Here is a 10985-nt window from a genome sequence, read left to right on the forward strand (position 1 = left end):
AAAAAAAAAAAAAAAACAATTTCTCGTCTATTGTGCCAACCCGTAACCCGTGCCACTTCGGACTTAGACCGTGTCCCGACGCCAACGGACGAAGTCTCCCCGTGCCGTACAGACTTGTCACCCTACTGTCCCGGAGCCCACCTTCGATTGACCATCGAAGAACCACATCGACGCCCAGGACGTCCGAACGACTGATTGTCCTAAAGCAAACTATTTTATACATAATGTATGTTTATTTTATGTTAAAATAAATGGTTTTTGTGAGATACTTGTCGTCTTTGTCTTCTCCGCCACCATGCACGTACAAATGGACCCTAGAGGCCTAGACCGTCACTGACGCGAAATTAACTGATTGCCCCTGGAAGTCGGCTTTTTACAAAAACGCAGCTTCCCAATTATCAAATGTCACGGCACGCCACTACAGATGATGAAATGATTCCAAATGATTAAATAAAATTTTTGGTAAGCATGTAACCCTAAACACAAATAGCTCCTCGTCCTATTATTTAGACAAGGAAACAATTGTATTTAGGATTACATGCTCACAGGGGCGAATCCTGACCAAAATTTTTGGTCATGCTGAAAGTTATAATAAGAATAATAGTCCTATCTCTAGCACTAAACAATAGGCGAAAACGTTATTTGGTGTGAGTAAAAAAGGATGGACTATTATAAAGCCCACTATTTCTACACATGAAATATATTATAATGAAAAAGTATAAAAAATTTATGATAATAATTCACTTTTTGTGGGCCCTTGACACTGGGGGCCCAGGGCTCAAGCCCTATTAGTCCCTATGTAGATCCGTCCCTGTACACAATACATTTATGTTGACTTGGTACCGTAAGCTTTCGATATAATCTGGCCGTGTTGAATACTTCGAATGACGTCATGCGCGCGCACTTGTTTGCTGTGGCAAACCAGCAAGCGATCGAGTTCCCGCAAGCATGGCACTGACTTAAAACAGCTAGCCACTAGCTGCTAGTGTAAAAGGAAACAGAAATGATATAAGAGTTTACACGTTAGAATAAATTATTGGCATATTTGTTCTCATATAAAAAATATATTGACAGTCAAACTTTCTCTTAAGCATGCGGCGCATGCTAAGCAAGCCAAGAAAATTCGCCCCTGCATGCTCACCAAGCTTCATTCGACCGAACGTCTGGCCGTCTCCTTGTTAGATACTAGCGAGGTTGCGGCAGAAGTTTTCAACGCGAAAACGTGAACGTCGGACGTTCAGCGCCGCCATTCTGAAAACCTAGAAGTTTGGCAATGGCGTTCGGAATGTCAGTGGATTCATGCTCGAAGTTCCAAACGCCATTGTCAAACTTCTAGGTTTTCAGAATGGCGGCGCCGAACGTCCGACGTTCACGTTTTCGCGTTGAAAACTCCGGCCGCAACTTCGCTACTGTAATTTATTTGAACTTGTATCGTCAGGGCAGTGATTCTTGTGGTTTATCCTGTTCATTTACATCTAAAAGCTGTCCTATCAGTTATTTTTCTATTTCTTTTCAATAAACGATTCTTTCTTTGAGGCTCTGGGAACAGTTATGTTACTCCTGTACAATTTTTGTCGATATAATTATTATAATTATGTTTATTAATAGTAATAACGATAGAGATATTTATCTTCGAAGACCACCCCTTTGAAGAATTCTCGACACCTCCTACTTCCGATGTTTTTACTACCTTTACGTGAAGCGTTGTCGCGTCGCGTCGCGTCGTCTACGCGATGGCCAGAGCTACGATATAAAAGCTTCTATAATTTCAAATTTTCTAAAATTTTCAATAAAGTAACTGTTTAAATTTTATATCTACATCGTTGTAAAACTATTACATATTTTAATTTCGTTTATAAAGGTTATGATTTATGTAGTTTATACTTTTTATCGATTGACGCGATGCGTAGCGTGCGAAGCGAAGCGACAAAGAAGATGCAGTAAAAGTAACATAAAAACATTAACAAACACAAAAATTACATCGATTTAAGAAGATTTTCTTTAATATTTCGTTATATAGGCCTATATATATTTTTATTTTTAAATAGCTATAATTCAATTTTTAATTTTAGATAAACATAGATTTATATTTAGTTTAAACAGTTGCTTCTATTAAACGCATTTGTTTACTTATATTTCAGGTGATAATATAGAAAATAAAATCTATTTTGACTCAAATCATTTCAATATTCTTCTAATTTTACAAATTAAAAATTAATTAAAATATTATTTATAAAATTTGGAAAATTTACTTGTAAAAGGATCCACACTTAACTGACTTATTAATTTTCTCCATTAATTATAGATTATTTATTTAAATTAAACTTTAAGAGCTTTTCGCATCGATAATTAAACAGAAATTCAATTATAAAACCAATTTTTTCATATAGTGAGACTGTCCATTACCAAAACTATGCTTCTTTTTGACCCCCCCTTGCCAGCATCATTACAATTCATCAGAAATCAAAGATGTCTACCCCCTTCCTCTAATTACGTCACCAGATCAAAAGTTTAAACTATTGGTGAATACTTCTGTGATGAATGGAGAGAAAAATGAATGACAAACGTCGTCAAAAATTCTCTCCCCCCTTCTTCACGTGCGATCATCAGTTACAAACGAATTCTTCCTCCCCCATAAACTGTGACATAATACTTAAATAGTTTCTATACTCATCGAATACACACCAGTTCTTATATATATAAACATTCATAAACACATCTTCGAAATGGATGTTAGTGTTTAGGAGGCACATAGTGTTTAGGTTCATATCTCTAGTGCAGTGATTCTCAACCTTTTTTTCGTCACGGTACACTTTTAATAATTTAAAAATTTGGCGGCACGCGCGGTCACTTCGGTAAGTACCGCAGGACAACCGGTGACGTCATAATAGTAATTTTTTAAACGCAGTTGGTTATTTAGGTACATTTTCTAAACGCCTTTACCGATAACACCGGTTACAAGGTAGAACCGAATGAACTACTTGTCTGACGTCGTTCATGTATGGATATTCGCAGTGGCGACACACTTCAAAAATCTCGCGGCACACTAAAGTGCCGCGTTGAGAATCACTGCTCTAGTGGGATATTTTTGCCGAGAAAGTTACGCAACTCGTTCAAATACTATATGACATTGTATACGAGCTCCCATTACCTCGGGTAGGGTAATGGGAGCTTTTTCCTTTTCTTCTTCCTTTCTCAGCATTTACTTGCTACGCTAATTCTTTTATGTGCAGACACTAAATACGCGAATCATTATTTATACAAGTATACCCTTTAAATACATTTAACCTTTCCTTAAACATTTACTAAACTCACTAATCGTTTAGTATATATCCACCAATGAATCAATTTTACATAATTATATACCATTAAATTCTGATGATTCCAAAATTAGCTATACAGGAAACTGTATATAGGGCTTCTATTAATATACAATATAAATCCATATGTTTACCAGTATATTTTTGTTATAGCGTAAACAAACCTTCAAATTAAAAACTCTGTTTACTTGCATTGAAACTGAATTTTAATGTTATCAATTTAATCATATAATATTATTTTGGTTAATTAACTTTTTTACAATTAGGAAGTGTTCTAGGACAATGTTCTAGATTTTCTTCCTCCGCATCCTCACCCCTATAATTCTCTTACAAATTTGCATTTATGTGTATAAATATAAAGTTATCTTTATTTCTATGAGCTACCCCAATTTTAGACTTATACGGAAATCAATGCCCGTCTGTGTGTCTGTTCATTGTTTTTTTTTTAACAATTTCACTTAAGGTTTTCGCAATTATTATTAATTAATTTTAAAAAAATATATTTTAAAAATTCATTTAAAGCGATTTGAAGTCGGATGTTGTATGTTTGCTATTTGCATATTCATAAATAATTGAATCGACCAATAATTTTAGTTTAAATAAATCGAATTTGTTCAGCCGCAATTTATTTTTCTATGCCTGAAGGTTATATTATACTTCAATAGTGAGGCACAGTCACAAACACGGTTTGATAATAAGAGAATGATGATGGCTCGACCTTTATCTTTCCTAGTTTTGATTTTTGGTAAGTGAAATTATATTTTTTAAATTATTTAACATATAATTTAATAAAATTATTATAATTCTTTGCGTAGTTACTATGCAGGCTGCTGCAATTCCACTCTATGATGTACAGGTATATATATATATATATATATATTTATTTATTTATTTAATTAATTATTCTAAAATTCTACCAGATTCTGAAGAAATGGGAACACATATTGCCCATTTAGTATCTGTCTATTATAATGAATATTCCTCATCATTTACTGAGTTTTATTATGACAAATCCTGACTCATTGTGGATCGGGATTTGTCCTAATGGACACAACTGTGATTGACCAGTCTTTCAAGTGTCGTGTAAGGCGCCAATTATCAATTAAATAATTAATAACAATCACAATAATTGTTAAAAGGCAACTGAATAGAGGTGTCGGATATACGAGTTAATATGGAGAAGAAATCTTAGAAAGGGGTGGGTTATCGAGATTTAATGGTAGCCTATATAAAATTTTGTGCAGATCGGGTCAAAGAGAACAGATAGACGGAAAGGCAAACATTCTAATACATATACTTGTATTTATAGATTTCCACTAAATGTGTAAAAAAAAAACAATTAAAATTCGCAAATTTTTATTGTTTTTACACATATATATACATATATATATATATAGGCTATATATATATATATATTTATTTTCTTCTAGATTTACTGTCCTCAACATCCGAGTCAACCTGCTGTGAGTTTATATTTTATTTATCCTGTAATTTAAATATCAGTTATTATTTTCTTTACGAAGTATGGAGTAAAAATCCAGCCCTCGACCTTTAACCGCCACAATTTAATAGCATCAATCCCCCTAATACATAAACTTTCCAGATATTTTTGGATGAAATACATTTCTGGGAGGTGGGGAGAGCTGTCCTAGCAAGATAGTGAAATGCACAGGGTAGACGGAAAGTAACTAGGCATTTAGAAATCGCTATAATTTTTGTAATGTTAAGATAAACCTAACAAAATTTAATGCCCATGTACAGCAATAAATGGAGTTTTATAATTCCTGCATCAGTGGAGTGGACAGTGACCGAGAGAGACCAGAAGCACAACGGCAAGAAAGATGGTCTGTTTGGGAGTGAGCGCAGATTGCTGCACACTATGAGCTGTGAAAATCAGTGCAGAGATAGTGGCATACGATAAAAGGACATATTAAATATGTATTGTTCATCATAAAGTCTACCCTTTGAAATTAGATTTTGTGCCCTTTGAAAATAGATTTTTCTCTCACCAACTTTCTCTACCCTCTGCGCTTTGAGTAAGCTTGTAGAACCCTGCATTGCACCATTCTTTAATGCCATTAAACCGTTTTCCATGAGATCTTGATTACTTAAATTGCTGGATTTTCTCGAAAATGTGAATTATTAATTAATTTATTTAAAAAATAAAACAAAAATAAAATTCTAAAATTAAAAGTTTTTCACTATAAATCATTGTAAGTGATATGAAATTCAATCATAATTATTTATGTCTCTATTTAGTTGAGTTGTCCTTATCACAGAGAAGACTCTATGGTAAGTTCATCCATCTGCACATTATTTTAGTTTAAGACTGTTATGAAAAATACATCTGTATTATTATTTTCATTACAAATTTCTTTATCGGTTGAAAATTAAACTTTTCATTTCAGGTAACCTACACCTACCCGCATCATCAGCAACTTATCGTAAGTAACCATTAAAGAGTTGTTTCCCGAATTCGATCCCGGGTTTCCGGAGAAACAGGTCGTCAAAAATTGGTTTAAATTGCTTATAGTTTATACAGCATACTTAGTTAAGGCGTCAGCATACCTCTCTTGAAAAACTCGAAATCGAATTCGGATTGTCAACAAATGTCACTAAATTCTCCGGTGGGTCTGTCCCGAATAAGTCGAGTCTCGTACCTCACTACTTGTCGACCCCATTGTGAGTCTGGCCGAATCCACGTTGAGTATGTTTGGTTGTTTGTTTACGGCAACGCGATCTGCTTAGGGGGATGCCTTTCGGGATGTCTTTTAAAGGGTAACTGGCTCCTATTTAGGCGTTACAGACGTGGAGAGAACCCGAAAAACGCCACGTGGCCAGTCCGTCCCAGCGAAGCGCGAACCCACGACCGAACTCCCAGTGTTCAGGGAACGAGAACCACTTGGCCGCTGGTGGGCCCATGATGAGTATGAGTATGAATTCAGGGGTGGATTTAAAGGGTTAGCTGGGCGCAGCTGCAAACGCCTTTAGGGGATTTTTCCCATTTAAAGTCAGGTGCCTTAGGAACTAAAACATCTTGTAAAGCATATTGTTTCCTTTCTGTGCACTCCCCTCTAAAGATTTCTGGATCTGCTATTGAATATAATTAATAGGTTCTCTTAGTGGCCCCATTAACTACTATTAATTACTATAAAATTGAGTTAAATTGAACTGTAATAGATGAAACAAGCAGTTATTTATTGTGATATCGTTACAATGCAAGGCTGAAATTTTCAATCGTATTTTCTTAATTGATTTAATTTAAAATATATACCCTCCATCTGAAATTAGTAGTGTCGTGCCCCTGTACATCATACTTTCCCTGTTAGCAATAGACTCATGTAGGTCATCTATTAAATCCTTTCAGAGGAAGTTTTGAATTGAAATAACTTTTGGTTTGCATGGAAATTCGTATATAGTTAATCGGGACCCCTTGTACCAATTTGAAGAAATTGTAGACTTATAAATTCATAGGTCTACAATTTTTTTCAAATTGCAGCCAGATAACAAGATTTTTTTAAACTGTAACTTATTCAATAATATGAATAGTTAAAATAAAAATTGGTTAATGTTACCTATGGTTCCAAAATGGCAGCTCGTCCCTGATTCCAGCAAATAGAAGAAAGGAAACAGTGGGGACGCACGTTCTAACCTAACCTAACCTATTCTAATAATTCTTTTGATAATTATGATAATTTATTAGAATAGGTTAGGTCAGGTTAGGTTAGAATAGGTTAGAACGTGCATCCCCACTGTTTTCTTTCTTCTATTTGCTGGAATCAGAGACGAGGAGCCGCCATTTTGGAACCACGGGTAACATTAACCTAAAAATTTTATTTAAAATTTCCAGAGATTGCCTGAATATCAAATAGTACGTCAACCCGTAAGTAAAATCATTTTATTTAAGAAAAAAAATCTGAAATTTTTTATTTATTTATTTATTTTTGTGTGCGTATGCTTATTTTTACTTTAGATGAGACTTGCATACACCCAGGAACAAGTTGTAAGATTAAAAATATTAATTATTATATAAAACTATAAATAATTTCATTAATAAAATATTTCGATTTGATTTCAAATAACTTAATTTATATTTAATTAATTATTTTAATTTACAGGTCTTCTGTCCTCAACACCCAAAACACCCAATTGTAAGTATTGTTAAAAGTACATTAATTTTTAATATAATTAGCAGACACGTATGTATATGTCTTTATGTAAAGAAATGCCTAAAAATTATTTAACCCCCACGTTAACACGTGGCAATATTGCATATTATGCACTCTGTTAACAATTCTACGTTCCTTGTAGGGAAATTGCCCGCATCATCAACAAGTTGTAAGTATTGTACATTAGTATAATATATATACTATATGTATAGTCTTATATTATTAATTAATTTTTTAGCAGTATTGTTAATAAAGAATTTGTACGATATCTATATACAGTATGCTCCAAAAATAGCAGAAAATTTGAAAAATGAATAATTCTTTAAGTATTTACAGTAGCATGATGCGGTTTTCACATAAATGCACAGAACAAAGTGGAATTTTTGTTTATAATGAGAAAATTTTAATACCTGATTAGTTACAGTTTTGGTCTGAATTGGATTCTGATTGATTGCTTAATTTGTGTAACACCAAAGAAGTAATTACGAAGTTTCAATGTAGTGCCCATCATTCATGAGTACTGTCGTCAGACTAATAACAACACTATTAACGATCATAGCTGAAACACGATGGGGAATGGAGTCTGTCAGCACGACCAACGAAGCTAGCTGACCTATATAAACCTTTGACTTCAAGTACTGTACCTCTATAACTAAAAGTTATCTTCGGGCCATTCATGTGAAAAGAAGCAACTTAGGACACAGTTCTCTCTAGCTGTTGACCTTAGGAATTGCATGACAGGAGAAGCAATGAGCAGAGGTCTTTGTCTCACGTTGGTGTTTATGAATGATGGGCACCAGATTAAAAATTTGTAATCATTTTTTTGGTGCTATACAAACTAAGCAATCAACTCCAAATCACTTAGTGATCGGAAATGTAACTAAGTTCGTATTAAAATGTTTTCGTAAACAAAAATCCAACTTTATTCTGTGAAAACCACAACATGCTACTGTAAATAACTTAGTGAATTATTAATTTTTCAAGTTTTCTGTTACTTTTGGATCTATTACCCTGTATATAAAATTCTAAATATGTAAGTCTGTATATATGTTAAGTACAGAGTTTTATATCGTTCAATATATCCACACGAAATTTGTCACGAATATTCATCAACACTGTAGAAAAAATACTGTGGGGATTCTCACTTCAACTGCCCCTAAAGCCCATCCCATCCACGAAAATTTCTGAATAGTTAAGTGTGGTACACACACTTAACTATTCAGAAATTTTATATTTATTAGTAATTTAGTAGTGGAATATCAAGTGTAATTTAAATGCTAATGATCATTTAAATTATACATCATTATGAGAAATTTTAAAATTTCTAAATTCTAACCATATCTAATTTTATTGCAGATTTGTCCACACCACTGGCCACAGCAATGTGTAAGATAGAATTTCATTCATTACAACTGAAGTACTATATCATTTTAAATTTTATTATTTAATTTTTCAGCCAGTATATCAGCAACAACAATTTGTAAGATTTTGATGCTTAATATAATTAAATAAAAACAAACTTAATGATATACATTTAACTGTATTTTCTTTAATTGTTTAGATGCCTTCATCATATCAGCTATCACCACCGGTATGTTGCTTTTTAAACACAATACAATTGCCGGTAGCGTAACTAGCGTAATTACCTTTCATCCATAGTGCTAGTGGCTTCATCCACAATGGTACAGGGGTGAATTTGCGTTTGCGTGTTCTAATTCATGCCCCTGTTTGGTTATAATATAAGAGGGATCAGAATTACAACGTGCAAACCTAATTTCACCCTGTGCCTTAAGTAAACTCTGATATTGTTTACACACGTCGCTGTACTAATTTAAATTTTTCTTAATTCACTTATTTACAAAAGTAAGTGGACCCTAACCCTCTTGACCCCCTCCGTTTGTTACGCTACTGGCAATCGTATAAAATGGTATCTACTAATGCGTATTATATTGATTATGTCAATTTTTACGTTACAGGCGATCAATCCACAATATCATCAAGTAAGAATAATGAATTTTAGTAAATTTAAATTTTATTAATCTTTTACTAGTTTATGTTTCAACTATTTGATTTTTCAGTTTATCTATCCAAAACCTCAAGAACCACCTGTAAGTATACATCATTAAAATTCATTTAAATTCTATTGATAGATATTCAAGAGAGGAGTGACTTGTGTTAACTAATTACACTGTTTAATTAGTATTGTATATCATTACTCTCAACGGAATATGGATGACACTTTACCGGACCGATCGGTAAGGTGTTAGCCATATAGCATCAATGGAATTAGTCAGATGAATGAGGAAAGGGAGCGACATTCAAAACCTTTTGTAGGGTCTGTGATAAAGTTATGGGGCTCCCATAAAGTTAAAATCTTTATGGCCTAGGCTGACATCTGACCAATCAGTAAGGTGTCAGCTTGAAACAACTTGGTGTATTATTTATATAACTTTATTTTAAGAAAGTAAATTAATCCTCTTTACTAATCTATTTTTTTACAATTTATATTCAGGTATACGGAATTGCATCAGTAAGTATATGTTAAAATTTAAATTAAATTCTATGCTCTAATTATGGTTGCATAAGAGATAGTGTTAAAGTTTAATTAAGTAGACCATTTCTATAAGAATTGTAACAATATATATTTGAATAAATATTGCTTATACAATAGTTGTTACATTGTATGCAATTCTAAAATTTTATCTCGCATTACCAATACATTAATTAAGAATCAATGCTCTAGCAACCCGAGAGATAAATGCTACTTATTTCTGTAATTAGAGGTGACAGTGAGACATCAAATAGCACAGCTTTGTGTTTCCAGACAGATTATGTTTAACATGAATTATGCTGCTATAAACCTTGGTACGAAGCTTGTTATAAACGGCCTATAACTCCTGGTAACCGTATGAAATATTACAATGTTGGATGTAATTCTTGTTGTACGATGTACGGTGGTGGTGAGTAAGGCCGCGACTCCACTAGCCGTAAAAGGGCCGTAAAACCCCTCACCGTAAAAGCTTTTACGCCTGAGCAGGTCGTAAAACCAACGTAAAAGCGAGTTGAGCAGTGTTCAACTCGCTTTTACGTTGGTTTTACGACCTGCTCAGGCGTAAAATATCATGGTCACGTGATTAAAAGCTTTTACGGTGAGGGGTTTTACGGCCCTTTTACGGCTAGTGGAATCGCGGCCTAATTAGTTATTGGGTTTAACTGGAGCTCCTGGTTCATACAAATCTAAAAGTGATATAGCAAAGAGAGTTTGGACGTTGGAGTTTTTTCTTACTTGTAGACATTCTTGATGCCATTTTCTACAAAATAATGCCATTGAATTGAAATTATTATACTATATATTATAATAAATGTTAGCATTATAATTATCAAATCTCTAGTATGCTTTCTTAAACAATATTTCAATTGATAATTCAAAGAACTAGAAAAGTTTATTAGTAGAAGAGTAGAAGACTGATTTAAATAAATTTAAAATTATTTTTAG

This window comes from Centruroides vittatus, unplaced genomic scaffold (assembly GCF_030686945.1).
Source record: "Centruroides vittatus isolate TY-2023 unplaced genomic scaffold, ASM3068694v2 contig_2703, whole genome shotgun sequence".
NCBI lineage: Eukaryota > Metazoa > Arthropoda > Arachnida > Scorpiones > Buthidae > Centruroides > Centruroides vittatus.